This window comes from Dermacentor albipictus, chromosome 4, assembly GCF_038994185.2.
Source record: "Dermacentor albipictus isolate Rhodes 1998 colony chromosome 4, USDA_Dalb.pri_finalv2, whole genome shotgun sequence".
In the NCBI taxonomy this organism is placed as follows: domain Eukaryota; kingdom Metazoa; phylum Arthropoda; class Arachnida; order Ixodida; family Ixodidae; genus Dermacentor; species Dermacentor albipictus.
The window spans coordinates 37,424,287-37,448,191 of record NC_091824.1 but is presented as its reverse complement, the minus strand read 5'-3'; the positions used below and the strand labels follow the sequence as shown (position 1 = coordinate 37,448,191).

Below are 23,905 nucleotides of genomic sequence, written 5' to 3'. Positions count from 1 at the left end.
TATAGAAACAAATGAACTAACATTCCAATAATTACGAAAAACATTTGTTCACCATAAAATTGGAAAAATTATCTATGACAAGCCCTGGGCAGCCAATAAATACCTTGCCCTACTGACGTCATTAGGGCAATTTGCACCAAATGGGTATGGGGAGGCTGAAAATTCAGCCATGTAGTGTGCTGCGATCGGCAGCAATGTAGATTTTTAAACCTTTATGATAAATTACATGCTTTACATGGAGCACTTAGAAGTGTCAATTAATAATCAGATGGACCTACTCTAACAACTCAGTATGTTTGTATAAAACCGTCAAAATCGATTCAGAATCCCTTTAGGGTTCGCCTTTAAGAGTGGAACGCTCGCATTATTCAAAGATCCCTGACTGCTTCTCATGCTTCCCGGCAATTGCCGCTTACGTAACCGTAATGTTTACCGGGAAACGCTGGCGGCGAACGCTATGCACGGAAGAGAGCTTTCTGGCAGAAACGTAGCCTCTTGCGTGGGCCGATCCCGGAGGTAGCGCACAGCCTCACCAAGAAATTTACATCATTTTCAAGTTTCTGTTATTGCTCGACACTTTCAATATTTCAGTCTGAAAAGATTTAACATAAGAGGCATGCACTGTCAGTGCTCTGTTTTATGACATTTCCTTGTGGGCTGTCATACTCAAAATTCTGAGGAATAACTTTGTCAAGAATGTAAGACAAGGTATGAGCAATTTTAGTGATAAAATGTGTGCCAGTATAACCCAATCATCCTGCATGTCATACAGCAAGGCGTGGCATATACATATACCTAAATTTACACAAATTTTCTCTCACAGGACACTGATGCTGGATGCCAACACAGGATTTTCTGCAACATGGGGCTTGAACGCTATCGCATTAATACAGAGCTTTCATGTTTGATATTCTTGGTCACCAGCTCAAGTTTCCTTGTCTGAAGTGAACCTTCTTTACCATATGAGAATAGAACAGAACCAGCAGATTTATTTTTTGTTGACTGTGAAGGTAGGCGTGAGCTAAATTTTTTATTTGCTTTTTTGCACACAACAAATGTCCTACCTTGAAGACTCTGTACCTTTACGTACATGCCTGCAATGCTAATGAACGAGTGAGTTCAATGATAGATACCACATACTTGGACAAAATGGGCAAAGCTGCGGCAGAGATTATCAAAAGGTGGGTGCATGATTGACAGTATAAAGGCAGCGAACATAAGATGAAAAGAACGCAACTTTTTCAGAGCAACAACATAGTTTAAGATTCAATGGCTCATCAGCATAAATGATCGAAAGGGCCAATTGAAGCTGCTTCACCTCAAGAGGGGTGCACGCAAAAGTGCATTCTTCCATTGACTGATATATAAATATGCATGGCACGTACACATCAACGTGTTGACCGTGAGAAATGTGTCACAAGCAACTGAGCAATTCAGTCAACAAATGAAGGCATCATCTGATCTGTCCCTACTTCATCTAAACATTCGCAGCCTGCAGAACCACTATGACGCACTGCTTCATTTGAATGCGTCTCTAAAGTGCGCATTCCATGTGATTGCCTTATTCGAAACTTGGCTCAGTAACTGCTGTGACATTTCTTATCCTAAACTAGGCTACTAACATGAAATGACAAACCGATCGAACTTGTTCGCAGATAAGGTGTGAACTGTGCCGTCACATGGAGGTGTAGCACTCTATATCAAAGCATCACTATCTTATTTTGACAGGTGCGACATTGCCATTACGTCAGACTTATGTGAAACTTTGTATATTGAAATTCAACCTGATTGTACCACAAAAGGCTTGCTACCATACAAGACTAATAAATGATGATAGGTGTTATATATAGGTCACCTCTTAACGAAACAGAACATTTTTCACAAGAACTCGGAAAGCTACTCGAGACCTGTAATGAGACTAACACACGTCATTTTATTGGACGATATCAATACTGACGTCACTGAAAACAACTCTACTAAATATTTTTAACACTGATTTACTTGCTTGCGAGGCCTGTTGCAACTAATAACATCTGCCACTTGCATAACAAGCTCGCAACAAAGCAAACTTGATCACATCATAAATAGTCATCCATCACCAATATTTGTAACAGGCACCATCTCATGTGACATTACTGATCATTTGCCAGTATTTAAAATACAAAATTCGACTAATCAAACAACAAAATCTAAAGGCACATGCACAATTTACAACAAGAAAAAGATATGTGAACACATGTGAACACAAGAGCTGACAATGTCTTTTATATGCGATCCACCCCATTTTTATTAAAGTGAAGCTTCCTTTGCATCTTCCTTCAACTTACTGCTGCTGCTGCTGTGGGCTGCTGCTGTTGCACACACCATGTTAGGGGGGGTCTAGAGCGTGTATATACATGACAGGCATGAGTAAGAGAGGAAAGGCGATGGGAGAAACTCGTTTTTGCCCCACCTCGTCGAATGTGAACAATGCACTCTGGAGGTCCCTGGTCGTTGCCACATTAGCCGCTAGACAGCTGTAATTATCCGTGACTCAACCTCAGAAGCATTGCGGAAATTGCGGCACTTCCCTTTCTACTAATGTGCGAGGCCAGAGGAGATGCAGATAGAACTGTAGAGAGAAGAGGAGAAGAAGGAGATGGAGGGAGAAGAGCAGGTTCCCATATAAGAGAGGGGGGAGGTGACGTGAGAAGGCAAGGAAACCCCACTGCTATACGACAGTGGTTGCGGGGAAACAGAATAAACTTAAGGTCAAGGTACAGTACAGCACGTTGCTGCTATTTCTGAAAAATAAGCACCACGCAAATATGTCAAGCGGGCAAATCGTACAGGGCGTGCAGAAGCAGAGCCGCATTAATTAAACCACACCACAGGGTCCGGGAGACACTACAGAAGCAGTCAACCGTCAAATCAACACTTCTGTGTCCGCCGCATTAGCTTTGCGGCTATGGCATTGCTAGAGGCCATGGATTTGATCCCAACCGCGACAGCGGCATTTCAGCAGGGGTGAAATAGAAAACGCACATGTACTTAGATTTTGGGACATGTTAAAGGACATCACAGTGCCAAAATTAGTCCACAGTCCACCACTACGGATTGCCTCATAATCCGAGTGTTTAATACTTCTGCCACAATGCGATTTGCCATGTGAGGAAATGACAATGCTCAACCCTTTAAGAGGTTATAAAATATGGCACACAACGACGCCTCAAGCAAACACCTCTCCCTGTGTGTTCTGTGTACTACGCAGACAAGCAGCAGTGGTGAACGCAAGGTAACGTTTAACATCAACTCACCACTCTCTTGTTAGCCTAAACGTAGAAAAAATAAAGCTTTATCTGCCAACATTGCCGCTAATTATTGTCAATCGAAGCATCCAGCATGGAAAGCTTCGTTTATATCGATTCCCACAGTGCGTGGCATCTGCATATTTTTCTTCTATGAATTTCCTTCTCATGATCAGGGTTCCCTGTGATTAATTGACCTAGATAAACATACTCCTTCGCAGACTCTAGAGGCTGACTGGCGATCCTGAACTCTTGCTCCCTTGCCTGATTATTCATCATTACTTTTGTCTTCTGCCTACAAATCTTAAACCCCACTCTTACACCCTCTATGTTAAAATCCTCAATCATTTGTTGCACACCCTCTTTGCACACCCTCACATACTTTTCTGAGCCTGGCTACCTCACCTTGAAGCTGCACCAACGCAAACAAACAAAAAATCGGAGGATACCACACATGCTATACTGTGTGGTATATACAGTATAGCACTTGGGCCACTGTCTATACAGTGGCCCAAGTATACTCGGCAAGACAGCAGCCACCAACACCAACAAAGTGGGCCTGAAGAGCAAAGAATATACTGCTTGTTAGTTTTCAACTAAGCTTTCTGTGGCACTTTACAGGCTCTACCACGGTTCGCAAAAAAGGAGTGCTGTCATGGTACTCTCCTTGTTCACAAAATGGTTTGATCTGGTTACTTTACCACTAGTAAGCATCCGAAAAATATAGAATTCGTTCTTGCATCATGTGTGTACCTATTAGGTCTTACAAGTCATTGATCACGCTAATATTGGTGAGACGGCACATATGATCCCCTACCTATATATATATTGTCATCACCCTACATGTCCTCACAATAAACACACATTCGTCTACACACACAGCAATATCATATTTTCATAGACAGCCACAACATTTTTTACTGCTGCGTGAGCACAGATTTCTGTCCTTCCAGTTGACTTTACTTGAACTTCACACACACGCGTGATGTGAAGAGCATCGCACTCGTAATGTGAAGACGTGGGATCATTCCTCATCTGCGGCAAGTTGTTTTTTCATCCACTTTCATTGCCATTAATTTAACATTTCTTTCAATTCAATTAGTAGGTACAAGTAATTTCCCCTATGTTTTCCTTGGTGTCATTGTTTGTTAGCTTCTCATGATATAATTCATAAAAATCCGGCTACTCGGTTAACCCCCCTTCTCGTTCTTACTGAACTACGTAGAACAAGAGACGCGAAAATGTAGCCACACTTTTTGGCCTCAAAGCTTCCACAAGGAGCAGTGTGGCGGTAATGCGGCGTCACTGTTGCTGTGTTTGGCCCGGATAGCGGTAAAAGCCAGCAATCCGGAATTTGTAACAGCGGTGTTGTGGGGACGGGGTATCGAACACGCGACCTCACGCTCCACAGCGCAGCACGCTACTGATGTAGCTACGGAGTAAACTTCGTCTCAGCCTCACAATCGAAGTAGTGGCCCTTCGTGCATGAACTTGTTCAACAAAAGCTGCAACTGCATTTACATACTGTACCGTTGTCAGATGGGAGGAGGACTTGGCACCTTTGAAGGCACCGCATGTCACGACCAGCAGCAGTATGAGCACGGGCACAAACTCTTGATGCAACGCGCCCAGTTGGAGCACCGTGCTCGGCATGACATCAAACCATGACCTCCAAGACGTGCGCGCCAATCGCATTCGAGACTGGGCTGTACAGAATCTCGGAAGCCGTGATGCACGTACGATAGTTCTGTAGGCTGTCAGGAGACGGCGCTAGCTGCCTAGCGACGTCTGCGGACAATCGCTGCGGTAAAGCTGGGGATACGATGGAGCATGTTTTATTAGAATGTGAAGACGTCTACCCAGCGGTCGATTTAGGCACCACTGGCCTCCTTGAAGCCCTTTGGTTCAGCGAGAGCAATGAAAAAGTAAACGTGTCCGTAATAGGGATTAGTAAGAGGCGATTGGAGGATTGGTGGAAGAAAAGTAGAGAAACGGCAAAAAACGGAGACGTACAAAAGCACAGTTCGCAATAGGAGGTCAGAAAATTTGGTTGGGGGAGTTAATAATGTTCTTTTTTCTTCTTTTTTTATTGTTTAAAGGGACACTAAAGGTTACCAGAATGTCAAGTTAAAGTGATAAAGCAATGCTGTAGAACGTCTAAGGCGTGAGCTTTAGTAACCGAGAAATTGAGGTAAATGCATGACACGATTCCAGCGACATTCGCCCGATGACGAAAGCACTCCTGATCATAATCTATGTGACTAGTACTCAACTACTCGTATTAAAAAGATCATTTCATTAGATTATAAGACGGAAGACAATGCTACTTGTCTACTTTTATTCGATTCTAAGAAAAAAAAATAACATTTTGAGGTTACCCCTGCGTAGTATGGGTGATCGAAAGGTTTCGTTTTCGCTCGACTCTGCACGCTCGACGTTGCGCCGCGCGCGCTTTGGAGTTTCAGCTGTATCCCGTCGTGCTACGGTGGTCCTGCTGGCTCGCGAAACTTGCATTTGGAACAAGCAGCGAGAATGCCACGTCCATGTGATGCCGTGGGATGCGCGAATGATCCGCGGAACTTGGCCAAGGGCAATTTCAGCGGCGAATCCAACGTTACTTATCACTGCGCCAACGAGTGAACGTACCTGCGCCAAAAGTGCCGTACCTCTGCCACTGCGCGCTAGCAAAGAGCTGAAAAATCACGTAGTGTGCTCGCTGCACTTTCGTCCAGAGGATTACGAGCTCAACGCCGACTTACTGAAGTCGCGTGAAGTGCCTTTCAAAGCAGGCCGTCGTGGTAGTCGTACGCAACGACGCCGGCAGCGCGAGCCTTCAACAGCAGGTCACGTTCATCAGTGCTTAAATCCCTGAACTGGAGTCCAGAATCGCGAGCTAATGTGTCGTTGTCAGGGTCATCCATTGCAACGAGCGTCGAAGTTGGCGTCATAAAGTAAAGAACCAGCTTATCGTGGTGCGCTTTCCCTTCCGCTAGCCACCATAGTTCCGTTTTCGCGCTGCTGTCGGCTCTCTGTCTTGGCTCTGTTTCTCGCCGCGCGTTTGCGTTTTGTGCAGAAAAGCCGTAGCGCCGTCTGCGGGAGCCGTTTTACTCACCGACGGCGCAACGTCACTATGAGACCATGACGCCAATACTCCTCGATCGGAGGGCGCGTGATATGAACTGCGCTAGAGGTACGCGGACGCTTCAGAATGCATTTTCTCTTAAAATAAGTCTCTTCTTCGCACGAAAGAAGCGTTTCGAGGTTTCTGGGATGGTATTTCAACAGTCCACGTTGACTAAAGGTACACTAAAGGGACCTTTAGTGTCCCTTTAACCTAGGTAGGACATCAGGCAGTATAATAGCAATTGCTTGGTGGCGCAACCCACCGCCCCGTTTTAAAAGGGACGCTCATAACATTCATCCATCCATAAACGAACGGGCTTTGCGCACCTCGTGAACTCATTCAGGTGGTGCAGGCGAATCGAACGTACGTGTGGTGCGCTGGGCTGCACGCACTGACTGCAAGGTTCAAGGAAGCATAGGCGACAAATTTTCATTTTTCTGAGAAGGGGCTGGGGCCCGATAACTTTCCGGCCCATATATATATATATATATATATATATAACCTTTAATAAGAGTTGCAGGTGATCAAACATTGCGTGACGTCGAATAATTGTTCACAGAAGTGACGGCCTTATATCAGCATTTATATACAAGACCTCATAGTAGAAGACAGTTCAATTTCACAGCCCGAGTCCCCTCGCACGACCAAGAATCTGGCGTCTCTCGGTGGTGTAATCTTCATTCGGATAATTGTCTTATACTTCGCTGTTGCTTCGCTGTCATGATTGCCATGATCACACTGATTGCTTAGCAATCATGCGCGGCTGCTATTGACTGATTTCGAGTGAATCCGGCTTGGGCTCACTTCAGTTACTGAGTGAATTATACATATTTCTGGCCTCTGCATGCAAGTGGCGATGTTTCCCTTCCTAATAAATGTTGCAAATTATTACAAGAGTTGTTGTTTTTTTCATGAGTCGTTAGCATTGCTTAGTGTGAAGAGAAGCGACACTGAGACATATCATTCAGGTGTATTTCACACGACGTTGATGAAAGACTCTGCCAGAGGGGTCACTGAAGTTTGCAGGTTTTTTTCAGTGTCAAAAAAAAAAGGAGGGGTCGCAAAGCAATTTGAAGTAAGATAATCATTCGCTAGGCATATGATATCCATTCTATAAAAAATAAATGTTAGTTGACTACCTCCTTCTGTTTAAAAAAATATAGGTAACTTTCTCCTTTGTATATATTTAAATATATTGTGTTTGTGCATGGTGTTTACAGTAGAAATTCAGGGGGAAAATGTTGAAGTGAAAAAATACGGATGACCATCGAAGCCACCGCTGGTGCTTCTAATACGCTATAGCCCTATTCTCAGGATTCGCCGAAATGAAGCGGAAGTATGAATTAAAAGCCATGTAAGTCCGCGCCACCAATGATGCAGTAAGCTTTTAGCCAAAAAAAAATAATAAATAAGCAAAGAGGTAGAGGCAACTAAAAAGAAAACTCAAATGACGTGGGGGGCCGAACTCCGGTAATGATACTGTTACGGTGCATTTGGACAGCACCATGTGCGCAGGTGGGACACGGAGAGGAAGTTCTTGTGCTGGTTCCCCAATGAAATGGCGCAACCCACTTTGGAGGATCGGCGATGAATCGGGCGGTGAAAGAACTGTTAACTTTTTAAAAAAATAAATCAGGGTGAAATGAAATAAGCAAATAAGTTGTAGACTATCTCCTGAAGCTATGACCTTTGTCTCTTACGTCTCCCTCTTGTGCGCATGGACCTGTCCAAATTTACCGTAACAATACTTAAGGGAGCGGGGGCAGTGCACAACAACAACAGACAACGAAGAGTGCAGTCCGCTTCTTCGCGTTAACTCAGCATGGTCAGAAATGCAAGAGATAGCCCAACATTCAGACCTCCACAATTATTCTGAATGAGCTCGTTTGTTACCAGAGGCCAACACGGGGCGAGCATGGAAGCACCGGCCTAACGTATCGTCGTCAACGAGAACATTGGCCACGGCTTGCCTTGTTCGCTTACTGTTCATCAACTGAGGTCTCCATCGTCTCTCGATCCAAATTGCCTGACCAAGTGTTCTTTGAATAAGTTCGGTCGTAAATTGTTTACAGTATCAGGGTGTCTACCAAGTTGACATTTCCAAATTCCCTGAGTTTTCCAGGTTTTCCCTGAGTGTCATTGCAAATGTCCCTGAGTGATGCAGAACTATGTTTTATATCAACACGGGCTGAAACCATATCGCCTGATGCTGTCACTCTCTAGTAAGCACATGAAAAAAAGCAACTTAATCCCATTTGAATACTAAGGAGCAGTGTTGATGTTATTCAAAAAGAGAATAGAAGGCAGGGGTTAGTAAAATGCACAGCAAATAAGGTGTCTTCGAAAACAATTGCAAATAGGGTCGGACATTATCAAATACGAACAAAAAGGAGATGCATACAAAGGCAAATATTTTCTAATATGAGCTATTTCTATCAACTGATAGCAACCTCAGTGGGATGAGGCCTGAACTCTGTCACAATTGAGATTCTCTCTCAAGAGCTCGTAAGTCAACCTCAACAGTCCTGACATACTCTCAGCCCGCGCACGACGCCCGAGTGTTGTGTTGCACTGCTTCAAAGAGTGTATTTTGGTTTGGATGAGGGACACCTGCATCTCGGCATCAGCCAAAACTTTATTTTTTGAGCTCAAGCTCTTTCAAAACGGCGGCAACAAGCTTCCTTTCTCGTTTATTCCTCAATGCGTAGGTCACTTCTGTTCTTGTCCGCCTTCCACCACTCGTTCGCCCCAAGGACCATTTGAAGCATCTTGATCAGTTGCACAGTCCACGACCGATTTTTCGAGCTCCCTAGGGGCCGCAAAAACGTCCGAAAAATCGGCCAGTGGGAAAAAAATAAATGCGTGTCATTTACTGCCCTTAGGGGCTCAAACCGCCACAGGCACGTTCGAAAACGCTCTGAAGGCCTGTCGGTACACGTATTAGGCATACCTGTGCTCGTACTGTGACAGGAAATGCCGGGTGCCCGCTTGCATAATTAAGATATACATACTGTGTTCCGTGGCAATAGCCCCTTCCCACGCTTGTTATGCTTCACTGCAATACTTTTCCGTAAGCTTTACCGAGTAACATTTCTGTACAGAGGCGAAGCTGACTTTCACGAACCGGCATTATGCAACGCATCGTGTTTTCCAGGTTTCTAAGCCAATCGCGAGGACCACAAAGGTGGAGTCCGTGCCATTGCTGACAGCAGCGAATTCTTTCAATAAAAAGTTCGGCACCCACTGGCAAGAAGCTTCATAGCGAACGTCGAAGCAGCTAGGCCTAGCGTTGCCGCAGTGGTGGCAACGGGTGCCAGCGGATCTGCGTGCGAGAGTGCCGGTTCGAGGCGGCGAAGTAATCAAGACGGCAGCGGTGGTGCCTTTGATTACTGCCGTTTCGGACCTGCGGTCGCGGCAAAAGGTCCGGAAAATCGGACGGCAAAGAGTTCTTGCGTCAGAAATTTCACACGTTCTGATACGTTGACACTATGGGGTACGAGGTGGCGCCGCGAAGCCGTCCAAATTATTGGGAATCCGGAAAGTCGCTCGTTGACTGTACACTGGCAACTCCTCCTGCCAACGACAGGGCGTCAAAGACGATTCATTACGATTCCTGTCTGCTACTCGAGCCAGCATTACCGCGACTTTCGACCCTTTCAATAAAATTGCCGCTAATTTTCCCTGATAGAGGCCCAAATTCCCTGAGTTTTCCCTGACTTTTTCCAGACTACGCGAAATCCCTGAGAATTCCCGGTTTTCCCGGTTGGTAGACACCCTGAGTGTATATATATATATATATATATATATATATATATATATATATATATATATATATATATATAGCCAGTTGATCACCACGGCGGGTGAGCGCGCGCAGTAAACGCAGACGGATAACTGCGTACTTTGGCAGTCGACCACCAAGCATCGGGGCCGTACTATTTTTCACATGTATGCCCCACTGATCACCTCCTTCCTTCGTATTTGTTTGGCTTACACTGTGCCGCGCCTCTCAAGTTTATGGACCGTGACCTCAAACTTGCCTTGTCCGCACGAGCGGTCAAACGGCACCCGCCCCTGGGGAAAGAAAGCTGTGCGCTCTGAACTCGAATTGCTTCGCTATCACGATGGCAAACGCGTATATGTATGATTATCTAGACGGTAAACGCTGATGAAGCCCTTCATGTGGAACGGAATATTCTTTTCTACGTTCCCGCGCATACTAGCTATATCGAGTGAGAGCACGGTATAAGTATATGCGCAGGCACTGGGAGGTAATCAACTTCGAGATCGGGCAACGTGGCCATGATGCCAAAGAATTGGGAAGGGGGAAAAACGAAAAGGAAAAGGCCACATGCAAGTAAACAAACAAGCAAAAATGAGAGCGAGCGAGAGAGAGAGAGCAGGCGCATCAAGTTCAGAATATACCGAGGGTTTCAGCGCTACCGCGAATAAGTTAGAAATAAGCATGCACCCCTCCTCATACGTTTCACATCACTAACGTACACAGGTCAACCGAAATAAACAAATTAATAAATAAAAATTAAGAAAGGGAAATTAATAAGATATAATGAAACTCTATAGATAAAAAGAAAGCACTCATGTCCGTAATCCAGCACGCAAAAGAATTACTCGATCAGCGGCGAACTACCAAAAGTGTAATTAATTACAAGCAAATAATTACGCGTAATTGGGAACGCTTAGGAGTGAGGGTCAACGGCCAATATCTCGGCAACCTTCGGTTTGCAGATGACATTGTTCTATTCAGCAACGCTGCACACGAGTTACAACAAATAATTGAGGACCTTAATAGAGAGTGTAAGAGTGGGGTTGAAGATTATTATGCAGAATACAAAGATAATTATCAATAGCAGGGCAAGGGAACAAGAGTTCAGGATCGCCATTTAGAGTCTGTGAAGGAGTACGTTTATCTAGGTGAATTAATCACAGGGAACCCTGATCATGAGAAGGAAACTCATAGAAAAATAAAAATGTGTTGGATGGCATACGGAAGCTCCCTACTGGAAGCTTACCATTATTACTGAAAAAGAAGCTGTACAAACAGTGCATTACCGGTGCTGAAATATGGGGCAGAGATTTGGAGACTGACAAAGCTTGAGAACAAGTTAAGGACCGCGCAAAGAGCGATGGAACGAATAATGCTAGGCATAACGTTAAGAGACAGAAAGAGAGCGGTTTGGATCAGAGAGCAAACGGGTATAGCCGATATTTTAATTGACATTAAGAGAAAGAGAAGAAGAAATAGAGCTGGGCAGGTCATGTAATGCGCAGGTTAGGTATACCTAACCTGTGCATGAGCACAGTATGGGTACCAAGAGAAGGGAAGCGCAGTCCAGGACAGTAGAAGACTAGGTGGGGCGATGAAATTAGGAAATTCGCGGTTGCGAGTTGGAATCGGTTGGCGCAGGAGAAGATTATTGGAGATAGCAGGGAGAGGCAGGCCGATGATGATAATGAATTGCGCGTAATTCATGACGCAGGATTCATCCAGAACATTCGACTCGAAATTCAAGGACAATACATGAAGGTTAAGGTTGCTGCAGATGCCAATTGATGACGTCACCCATAAATCCAAGACAGCGACCCAATTGGTGATTGGCTAAGTCACGGGACGGTGACGCCATAATCCAAGATGGCAGCCAAATTCTGGTGCCAATGATGACATCGTAATCGAATGTGGCGGATAGAAGTGAATCCACGTGATTATGACGTCATAATAAAAGATATGCGGCATGGTTTAGGAATTTGAAATCAAAGATGGCGGTCAGATTTAGATGCCAAGGATGACGTAACGGTCCTATATTGCGGATAGAGGTGGAACTACGTGATTAGGCATAGGTTCCATGCGGAGTTTGTTACTTCGAATGGTAAAAAGTCGCCCCAACGCCACTTTTCCGGGAGTTCAAGGAACACATTTATTTTCAAGGATTTTTTGGGGGGCCTCTGAATCTCTATTTCTATATTCAAGGGTTTTCCTTGTTTTTAAGGAGACGTACGAACCCTGAGACGTACAAGTCTAGTTTATTCGTACTTTGTGAACCTTTGGATCGAGGTGACGTAGAAGCCCCTTGCGGCCCGCTAACGCAATTTACGTTGGACTAAAATTACGCTGGACTAAAGTTTCCTAATGTCTGCATCTTCCAGAAATGACCGTGAAAGGGCGGGAAAACGTCACGGGCGATTAAAAACATCCGTTCGGAATTTTAAGAAAAAAAGTGGTAGACGACCCTAATCTTTGACTTATGTATTTAAAATAGGTGTCTCTTACCTCGGCGTTGGTGTTCTTCAGTTTAACTTCAGGCGAACGCAGCGCACGAACCGATCTCGGAGGGAACTGTTTTCCATTAATTAGCCGGTTAAATATCACACCACCTTCTCGTGTGTGACATTATTGCTTCTGCTTTATACTTCCGGGTTTCCAGGAACATCACCAAAGTATTGCTCACGTGGCGGGTGTCTAAAGTCTAAGATTATGTGCTTTGGTGTGCATAATCAGTTATTTCTACTTACCTCCAATTATTCCAGACACTTCAGTAACTCAACTTCTAACTTATGCTCTGATACCATATCTATAATGAAACACGTGAATATTGTACTGTACTCAATTTTTCTTCTTATTTTTCTGATTTATTTTGCACTTTCTGCCCGGTCGTCTCAGTAGGTGAACCGGAAGTGCTGAAAAAAGCAAGAACACGTGGTAGACAGCGCGCGCTACGCTCGCTCACGCTGATTTGATCACGCGCAAACTGCTCAGACTGCTGGCGTACGTACCGCACCGTTTAGACGGGCCGTGACGCGCGTACAAAACAAACACGCAAAAATGTTTACATTCGCGGTGAGGCGTTGACACTTTGCCACGCGTACACGCGTTGCTGTTACTGTCTTTTTTTTTTTTCCTAAGTGACGACGGCAGTCGATTTACATGCAAAGCACGGCCGAACGGTTCTTCGAAAAACGTGTTGTGGTACGCGCGTTCCATGTTGATCCGCGACCGACATTATTAGGTCATTTTTCATCTCCCTCGCATACACGCATATACGTTGTACTGCGCGCGAGACGGCGACGCGCCAGCCGGTCGTTCCATTAGGAGTAAATCGGCCGGCTCGGCGAGAGACGAAGCACCTTCGGGAAGATCTGACGCCGCTGAAACGAAGCGGTTTCGGCCCGTCTAGTCTAGGCGCATCCGACACCGACCGCACACGCGAGACCATGGCGCGCAAGCCAGCGATGCCCGCCCCCCCCTACGGATGGACGTCGAGATTGCGCGAGGCCGCTACTCTCTCGTACGAGAGATGAATCGTTCGCCGAGGCGAGGGGAGTCCCGCTCCACGTTGAGAGCACGGCCTCTACTCGCCGGCCTCTGCGCGGCGCTACTATCGCGCCCTCGGTAAAGCTTCGGCAAGTTCTTCGCGCCTTGCGAAAAGGCGGCGATGCTCACCCAAAACATTGCAGCGCCGGCCGCACCTTCGCTTCTCGCCGTATCTCGGTGGCAGCCTCTGTTGTCTTACTGCGAAGAGCAGTTATCAGCTGGGAAATGGGCCGATCATGTTCGTTCGCCACAATTTGGCTCGGGTATCCAGGGCGCGTAGAATGAGAGAAAAGGTATCCGCACAAGAGGTGTGCCGATCGAGCAGACGACGCGAAGGAGGGCACTCTAACCGTTACGCCATGGGCGCTTTCTTTCTTTTCTGCATTATAAGGAACCAAAACCGAACTTACAATAGCATACACATATGCGAGAGAACGGAAAAAAGAAAAGAAAAGGGAAGCTGCATAGAGCAATGGTCACAAAAAATTAAAATAGAAGTCTAAGTGAGAGAGAGAAAAAAAAAACAAGACTGTCGTTAGAATCCTCGTATACATGAATATGTGAATTATCTGTTGCTGGAAGATCCTCTTGATAGTTCGCGCTGTCCCAGAGTTAACAACAACCAGGTCCCATTCTTGCCCTCCGATTACTATGAAATATTTAATAAATAAATAAATAAATAAACTCAGTGCCCTTCCACTATGTAAAGAAGGATGACTACCTAGGCTGTGTACGTGCGCCCCTTAATGGCTAACTGCGCCTCCGTAGCAGGTTGGCCTGGCATTGTACTATCTTCGGGATCGGCGCACGTATGGGAAGTGCTTAACGCATGCTTCACCTCCGCCGTGGGTCGGCCCGGTATTTCGCTATCTTGGGTACAGACCTACGCGTGGGGAGTTTTGCTTCTACACACAGACACGATCCTGGGGAACGTAACAGCTTCGCCGTAAAATTGGTTACATCTCTGTGTTTCTTCGTGAATTAATTACGACGACGAACGCGGGAGCAGTGACACGAGCGCGGTGGCGCCGTGGGGCGCCAACGAGCCAGCTGAGGAAGACGACGACGACGCTGGAGCCGATCCTGATGATGATAGTTTGGTGTCCACACACGGACACGATCCCGGGGGAACAAGACCTTAACATCTTCGCTGTAAAAAGTATAAGTAGCTCATACGCAAGGTTATGTTGTTGTTGTTGTTGTTGTTGTTGTTGTTGTTGTTGTTGTTACATGAAGGTACCTACCTGATGCCGACTGGATTAATTTCTACGTCGTTTTTCAATGTTCGCTGTAAAACATTCCCAAAGTACTGCTTCCAAACAATCGATAAAGCACTGATCAATGTACTTTTTAGATGATCTGCGGTTTCTGTCCCAGAAAACAGATTCCCTCGGTCGTTCGCCTCGTCTTAACAAGAGGTGTCGAGGTATGAAGTTTGAAGAAAATATCTGCTCCCGGAGACACACATTTTCGCAGTGCGATTCAAAAGCAAAACGTCATACAAGTGACGATTTCCCAATGTGACACGGTATACCGGTTGGGATGGGAAAACATGCATCAATAACATCACTGACAAACTATGCTAGCAAAATACGCCATTGAAAACCTCGCTTGAAGAAATAAAGAAGGATCAACTATTTCCTTTTGGAATGCGTACAGCGCACACTTTTCCATAAAGGAGGATACAAAGGGAGGATGCGAATGAAATGAGATATGGCGCCGAATCATATCGCGCAACAATGGGTTAGTGTAACGTCGCCAAAGCATAAAAAGGTCGAGGCTCCTGCTTCGTCTATGTAAACAAATGTGCGAAGCCAATTCACTACTCTGGTCACATAAACTGGTTCGGCTGATTAAAACAAAAAATTGCAGACTCGCCACGGCTGCTTCACAAAAGGAATGGCTGCTTTACAAAGTGACAGTCGCGGCAATTGAGCGTCGGCTGGCTCAGCAGCACCTTCCGTTTCGTCAGTGAATTTCCGTGACCAAACCCGCCGCGGTTGCTCAGTGGCTATGGTGCTAGGCTGCTGAGCACGAGGTCGCGGGATCGAATCCCGGCCACGGCGGCCGCATTTCGATGGGGGCGAAATGCGAAAACACCCGTGCACTAAGATTTAGGTGCACGTTAAAGAACCCCAGGTGGTCGAAATTTCCGGAGTCCTCCACTACGGCGTGCCTCATAATCAGAAAGTGGTTTTGGCACGTAAAACCCCACAATTTTTTTTTTCTGTGGCCATAGCGGAAAGATAGTGGCGATCTACATAGAGAAAACACAGAGAAAAGAAAAAAGAAAGGAAGGAAAGAGAAAAGATCATCACGCAAAGAGAAAAAGGGAGGGAGGGAGGGAGAAGAGATAGGCAACTTCATCTCCAAATGGCATATGCATTAAAAAAAAGTCGCAAACAGTCCGTATGCATTGTAAGGCATTACAAAGCGGTTTATGCACATCAACGACACTATAAACCAGCACGAAAATCTCCGCGGGTCGGCCCGGTATTGCACAGACTCGATAAATAACCCATGCACCTTGGAGCTGTGTGGGCAGTTCCCTTGACAACTGCCGCTGCAGGTGGTGGCTTCGTGTCGTTGCGTTTAGGAGCGGGCGTTCTGTCAGCGCGCTCTGTCTTTGTGCACGCAAAAGGCGTAGAAGAGGCATTGAAAACAGTGCGCTTGCTGGACTAGTTCTGCACATTACACCTCGCATGGGCAATTATGTCATTGCGATTGGTTTTGCATGACGGTGCACGTATAGCTTTGTGCGTACAGTCGCACAGCATTGTGCATGGCTTTGAAGATAGAGCCGTATATAGTTTCACAGAGCTCACCGGCTCCGCACAGGACATGCACGCCGTTCGGGAGTACGTATAGGGTGAATAAATGCGTAGTATTTTCTTTACCACGAGTCACAAAGCTCACAAGCTCGATTTAACAGCGTGAAGCCAAGAGCAACCACAAAACCTTCGCGAATTGTCGGGCTCCACAGCCTCACACAGCGGGGTCAACGCCGAGTGCTGCGACATCGGGCTATGTAGCACACAAGACCGAGGAAGACCTAAGGTGCGCATCGCTTACATCGTTTCCCAGTTACGGCGCGCGGGCCAAGTCGGCGGTAAGCTAGGCCGCAAAAGGACGCGTCGGAGATTATAAATACTGAGGTCCCGGCGCTGGCGCAGAGTTCTCGTGGCCTTTCTTCGCGGTGCTCAGTCTTCGCGCTAAGCCCGTAACGGATCTCTCAGCGCGACTCCCTTTGCAGCACAAAGGAGACGACGCAGCGTGTACGCTTGTGCTGTTTACGATCACCTGTCTCCGTATATGACACTCCACTCACTGCGCAGGACACACACACACACACACACATACACACACACATACACACACACACACACACACACACACACACACACGCACGCACGCACACACACACACACACACACACACGCACGCACGCACGCACGCACGCACGTGGACAAAGTTAAAAGACCTCCCTTCGTGTTTCGGTTTATACGCTGTGGTGACCTGACTCGAACTTTCAGACAGCGTTTTCACGTAATTCTGTTTTCCATACTTTCCCTGTCCGGCAGTTAGTTGTGCGTGAAAAAAGTGACTGTAAAAAAAAAACAACCGGGTGTTTTAAATTTGCAGACGGACGCAATTTGCACACCAAGGAGGTCTTCACACACGGTGCGGCTCTTGCGAACCATGAGCGAGTGTCGTTTTTTTCGTACTCTAGTTTCTGCGGACGCCACAAGTAGGGATGGCAACGGAGCGTTGAACGCGCGGGCTTTGTTCGCCGCATATATGGTCTCTGCGCTTACGACTGACGTCACTATGGCAGTTTTCCTTCACTCGGCCTTCAGGACAAAAGAAGCCCATCGCTCAAACGATTCACGAAATTTCAGCATCATCGTCATTCCTAGACGATCTTCATATTTGTAAACGACAAAAATTGCCTCGACATCGCGGCCCTGCCAAATTTGAGGTCCAGCGAAGCTGTTGATCGAAAACCACCACCACAAGTGCTGAGGGGAGGGGGGGGGGGGGTATGCGACGCTTTATTCATCATCATCATCATCATCATCATCAGCCCGGTTACGCCCACTGCAGGGCAAAGGCCTCTCCCATAGTTCTCCAACAACCCCGGTCATGTACTAATTGTGGCCATGCCGTCCCTGCAAACTTCTTAATCTCATCCGCCCACCTAACTTTCTCTCGCTCCCTGCTACGCTTCCCTTCCCTTGGGATCCAGTCCGTAACCCTTAATGACCATCGGTTATCTTCCCTCCTCATTACATGTCCTGCCCATGCCCATTTCTTTTTCTTGATTTCAACTAAGATGTCACTAACTCGCGTTTGTTCCCTCACCCAATCTGCTCTTTTCTTATCCCTTAACGTTACACCTATCATTCTTCTTTCCATAATGGCAGTAATGGGACTAATGGTAATTTTGACAGCGCGCCGCCGCTGTGCGCATTGCCGTTTATTTTTCCCTTTGCCGCTCCTCGTATTCACGCTGCACCTCGGGAGTCCTAACTATGCGTTGGTTACCCATAGCGTTGCTCCAACAGTGAAATCAGTTGCTAGGCTGGTTATTTTATATAAGAAAGGCTAGTGACGTCACGCCTTCACGTCGCAAGCTGCCGTCGCCGTGGCAGCTTGCGCAACGGTGATCTTTACCGGGAAACGTATGCGGGGAGCGGTACGTGCTTCGCATTGTTGTCAGGAGCGCCTTACAATCAATTATGTGGTTCGGACGCTTGTGTTGTGCTTGTTCTTTATTGCAACGAATGCTGTTCTGCATGTTGTACGCGTGATTCCCAAGAATGTACGCACTTCTTGCTTCACTTTGGTGAATGCTTCAAACTTGCTTCACCTCCGCCGCGGGTCGGCCCGGTATTGCGAGACCTCCGGGATCGGCCCACATTTTTGCCCACGGGAATGGACACGAAAAATGCCGACCAACGAGGGGCTAACAGCTTCGCTATAAAACCTATCACATCTACATAGTGCGCAGGCTATTGCGGGTGTGAATAAAAAATAAACACCTTTTCCTATTTCTCATCGAGCCACTTTAATTCATGACCGAAATCATTTGCGGCTGTTAGATATGGAGCTGTTTCCTGCGATTACTTCGAGTTCCCCAGACCACATCGGATTGCAGTACAGCTAATTGAGGAATGCAGAAGCAGGAAAGCGCATTCCAGAGGAGCGGCCGAGCAAACAAGTTTAAGGCAACAAGTTCACGTGCCAACAAGTTCGTGCGCCGCCGGGATTAGCAGGTGCGCCTCGGACAATGGAGCATGAGCAGCCCTCCCCTTCTCCTCGTTAGAAGTGCATTGCCAGTCTGCGAGGCAAGAACGCAGAGAGCCGCCAGGTGTGACACCGCGACACGGGCGCCTACCATTGGCTGAAAGTGGCGTCATCGGAGCGGACTCTCCCATTGGTCAAACATGACGTGACTTACAGTGCTCGAAGGGTTTATAAGAAGCCTTCCAGAGAGACCTGAGCATTCTGGGACATTCCCTGATTCCCTGATTCACCTCTCTCGAACTTCTTGCCGCGGGCTGCAGCGTCCGAGTTGCTGCCGGCCCGTAATGACAGTACGTCTGTTACCTGACGCTCACCTCCTTGTAAATAATGTAGAATAAATCCTCCCAAGTTTGGGCTTCCATCCCGAAGTCCGTCCTTCAAACCCTACATCTGGTGGCAGCGGTGGGATCGCCTCCGAATGCATCAGCTGGTGGCAGCGCTACGGATAAACCTTCGTCAAGAGAGATCCTAAGGAACCGGGAAGAGCGAAGAAGAGAGAGCCTTCGTCGAAAGAGGTCCGAAGAAACTGGGAGTAGCGAAGAAGGAGCGAGCCTTCGACCCAGGGACTCCGGAGGAACCGGGAACAGCGGACAAATGAACCGGATGGCAGGGTGCTGCAACCGTAAGTGAGCGCGTGGTTTTTTTCCTTATGATTCGCCAGACTCAAAGGTTGTGTGTTCAATTTTGATAGTTCTGGGAATCGGAGAGTTTGATGCATTGTGTGTTTGCACAAATTAATAAGGAAAACAGTTTTAACCACCCGTCGGGGCAGCTGCCATGGATCTTAGAAGGTTGACGAGGTTAGACTTGTTGTTGGTGTGCGACGATTTGGGAGTTGAGGCGGACGAACGGATGGAAACGCCAGCTATCATAAAGGCAATTCAAGATAGTGGCAATGATGAGAAAAGCATTGAGCTTGCTTGGGAGGTGATACAGGAGCCACGGGAGCGTGCGCGTCGTGTACGTTTGCGAGAGCGTCGTGAACTTAGGAGTGAGCGTCAGCGTGAAGAACGCGAGAATGAACGGAAGCATGAGCTTCAAGAACTTACTCTTAGGTGTGAGCGTCACGGACGTGAGAATGAACGCGAACGTGAGCGAGAGCAAAAGTATGAGAGAGAGAAGGCAGCACTGATCAAAGAGATACAGTATTGTGATCAGTTATTGGCACAGAGACAACGGCTGTCTGAGAATTCTGTAGGAAGTACAGAGCAAGTGTCTAGCGGATTTTCGCCAGAAGCCGACGAAAAGAGTAGTGCCTGTGAGATTGACTGCCGATTAATAAGTGAAGGGAAAAGGCTAGCTGCTAACGATGCCTTAGTGGCAACAGAGGCCGTTAAAGGCCGTAGTGAGAGCGACGAGGTGCTGTGCCAACAGATGACTGTAGAGACAGCTAGGCCAGCTGCGAACAAATTGGCACAGTTACCGAGCGTGTGCGTCGCTGGTAATGTTAGAGAGGTTGCTAGCGAAGAAAGGGGTACTGCTGACCCGACAGAAGCGAGCACCCATGTAGAGCCAGATCTGCGTGCAGAAGTGAAGTGCGAGCTGAGCAGTGCAGTTGAAGGTAATTCTCAGGATTGCGAGCTGCGTAGCTCAAGAGAATACAACTGCATTGTTCAGGGATCGGTGCGGCTCTCCGCCAGTCTAGATAGCCTAGATAGGGATGATTCCGTTGTTAATCATTCGGACTGTGCGCGTGAGACAGCGATCGATACCGACGGGCTGTGTGCCGATGCACAGCGTGAGCTGGGCAATGTAGCAGAGGGCAGTTCGCAAGAGTGCGAGTTGTCTAACTCGAGTAAAGCCTGCTGCATTGTGCCAGAGTCGGTTGAGCTGTCCGCCAGTCGAGGCAGAGCGAGTGTTGATTTAAGTGTAAATCACTCAGACTATGCGGGTAAGAGACCGATCCGGGCCGACGAAATGTGTACCGGCCAGCACGAGGCACGAGAAGGCGACATGAAGGCGAGTGCAAAGAGAAAGCGCCGTAAAAAGAAGCGCGGTAAAGACCGAAAGACGGTAACTTTTGTAGCGCCGCCAAAGTTGGCGAGAAACCCGAAAGGGCAGGGCGCGAGGAAGAAGATGCGGTCGTCTCGGACGATGTTGACGCATCGAAAACGTTCAAGCCACCGGTCAAAGGGGGACCGCGAAGAATGTTCTGCACGGACGCGGACAAAGGGCACGAGGCAGTTAAACTCCTCGTCGTTCCGTAGTTCTTTTCACAGCTCAGCGTGCAGTTCGAAGAAACGCAAGGTGGCAGGACGAGACCAGGTGGGGAGTAGCGACGCGGTCAATCGAGTTCGTGTTGAAAGCGGGGCGCGGGGACGCAAATTGGCAGTAGACCGTAACGTCTTGGGGGAGCGGATAGTTAATCAGCCCTTTTGTTGTCCCTCGGCAGCCAGAGTAGTTTTCAAACCGCGACCAGCTCGGGGACGGCTCAGAGTATGAGTCAGACATAAGCGTTTGGAAAGGGAGGCGAAGAGCCCTTCCGTAGAAATGGAGTGTCTTGTTTTTTTATTTTGAGCATCGGAAAGTTTTTCGCGATTTGAGACTAGGATTTCTTTCAATGTGTAAAGGTATGAGCTTTGTTTGTGTTTTCGTTTGAGAAGCTCGAGATTTGAAAGATGCGTTTTAAGTAAACATGTAGTCTCGCGAGATGCTCATTACTAAGTAGATAGGCTTTTTTTGTGTGTGTGAGTAACCTGAGGGTCAAGGTTATTGTTGAGAGGCCTATCGTAACGCGCGTGTGTGTTATTTAACCTTCTTTCTTTTTAAGCGTTTTTGAATTTTGTAAGGTTAAGCGCGTAGATTTTCAGTGAGTGCATGATTTGCACGGAGAAGCGTTCTTAGTTCCATTAGCGCGTGTCCTGTGTGGACGCAAGGAAGCAGACTTTATGACTGGGTTGCTAGTGTGTGTGGAGGGCAGCCGTATTCTGACTTCTTTAGTGAGCGTGCCTGGAACTAGTTATTAGAAGACGCATTATTTTAAGAGTTCTGTGGAGTGTGTAAGTCCCGCGAGTTTAATTGTTCGTTTAAGTCACGTGTCCTAGAGGGACTAAAGGAAGAAACGTGAGTAAGCGTAATGAAGAGTTTGCCTATGACACAAGTATGCGTTCTGAATAGTGACCACAAGGCTAGCGCGCTTGTGATTACGTACTTGTGAGGTTGACCAGATTGTTCAGTGGCACCAATACGTGCGATAAGTACGCCACTGCGATAGATTGGAAACATGCTGTTCGTGTAGTTAGGCCACTTAAGTTATGTTCGGCTGTTTTCATTTGTTGTTTGCATCGTCAACGACCTTTTGTTTTGCAACAACAATAGTACTCTGGTCTTGTCGGCAATCGAGGAGAAATGGATAGCTGTTTGGAAGGGTGGTTGGAACTGCTTTGTCAAAATTGGGGAACTAAAAGATCAGGGTTGATTTTGACTCAGTAATAGCCTGGCGAGTCAGGGGTGAAGAGCCTGCGCTTACGCGTGGTGCAGCGCTGTGTTGTTTGGTTTGTTTGACGTATGTTCTCCAGGGCCCAGGATCCCGAGGGTTGTCAAACGAGGCTCGACCCCAGTACCCTGCAGCTTCTTTCAGCGTTCCTCATGGCCAGCGAATTGAGTTCACCGGCCATTCAGAACAACCGGGGCGAGGACGAGCTGTTAGATATGGAGCTGTTTCCTGCGATTACTTCGAGTTCCCCAGACCACATCAGATTGCAGCACAGCTAATTGAGGAATGCAGAAGCAGGAAAGCGCATTCCAGAGGAGCGGCCGAGCAAACAAGTTTAAGGCAACAAGTTCACGTGCCAACAAGTTCGTGCGCCGCCGGGATTAGCAGGTGCGCCTCGGACAATGGAGCATGAGCAGCCCTCCCCTTCTCCTCGTTAGAAGTGCATTGCCAGTCTGCGAGGCAAGACCGCAGAGAGCCGCCAGGTGTGACACCGCGACACGGGCGCCTACCATTGGCTGAAAGTGGCGTCATCGGAGCGGACTCTCCCATTGGTCAAACATGACGTGACTTACAGTGCTCGAAGGGTTTATAAGAAGCCTTCCAGAGAGACCTGAGCATTCTGGGACATTCCCTGATTCCCTGATTCACCTCTCTCGAACTTCTTGCCGCGGGCCGCAGCGTCCGAGTTGCTGCCGGCCCGTAATGACAGTACGTCTGTTACCTGACGCTCACCTCCTTGTAAATAATGTAGAATAAATCCTCCCAAGTTTGGGCTTCCATCCCGAAGTCCGTCCTTCAAACCCTACACGGCTGCCTGTACGACGATAATAGGCTCAGGACCAGTACAATCATGCGCGCCTATACCAGAATCGGCAGGTTCGCGGCGGGCGACGGTGGCAACTACCTGTATGAGCACTGTTTGTGTTGCGGACCTTCGCGATGCACGGCTTTCCCCTATGATTTAAAAAAAATCACTCATCCACCAGCGTACTATAGCTAACCTCCAAAGAAAGGACTTCAACGCCGGAACGTCATCAAGAGTGATTACGGCTCGTTACACAGTCACAAAGGAATTGACGTCGCTTAGTGGTATAGTACGTTTCTAGCACGTTATCTACCCCAACTTTCACGCGACCTTACGCCCACTCTATCTCCAATGTATCAAGAATAAGTGAGTGGGAGCATATTTGAATCAATGCGCCAAAGCATGGGTGACGGCGAGTACAACGAAAGCACATGAATGCACATGTTCGAAGATGAGAATTTCATGAAGGTTCACAGAGTAAGCGAGTGACTAGCGATAATACGCCTTTGCTACAAGCTATTACAAATTACATAACGTGTACGTTGCAAGCCTTACGCAAAGCCAGAACAAATCTATAGCGACCTGAACACTACCGCGAGTGATTAGGCAGAAAATAAAC

At 47.3% G+C, this 23,905-nt stretch overlaps 1 protein-coding gene across 2 annotated transcripts in view; it reads right to left on the bottom strand.

Annotated features, from left to right (window-relative positions):
• Nucleotides 1-23,905, bottom strand: part of Vang (Strabismus domain-containing protein Vang) — a 191,932-nt gene that overhangs the window by 24,813 nt on the left and 143,214 nt on the right. Inside the window, exon 1 of one of the 2 annotated variants that reach the window (XM_065450199.1) lies at nucleotides 4,818-4,943. The exons of the other annotated variant lie outside the window; for it this stretch is intronic. The gene's annotated coding sequence lies outside the window, so the exon portion shown is untranslated. Of the gene's footprint in view, nucleotides 1-4,817; nucleotides 4,944-23,905 lie in introns of those variants that run through there. 2 annotated transcript variants of the gene reach the window in all.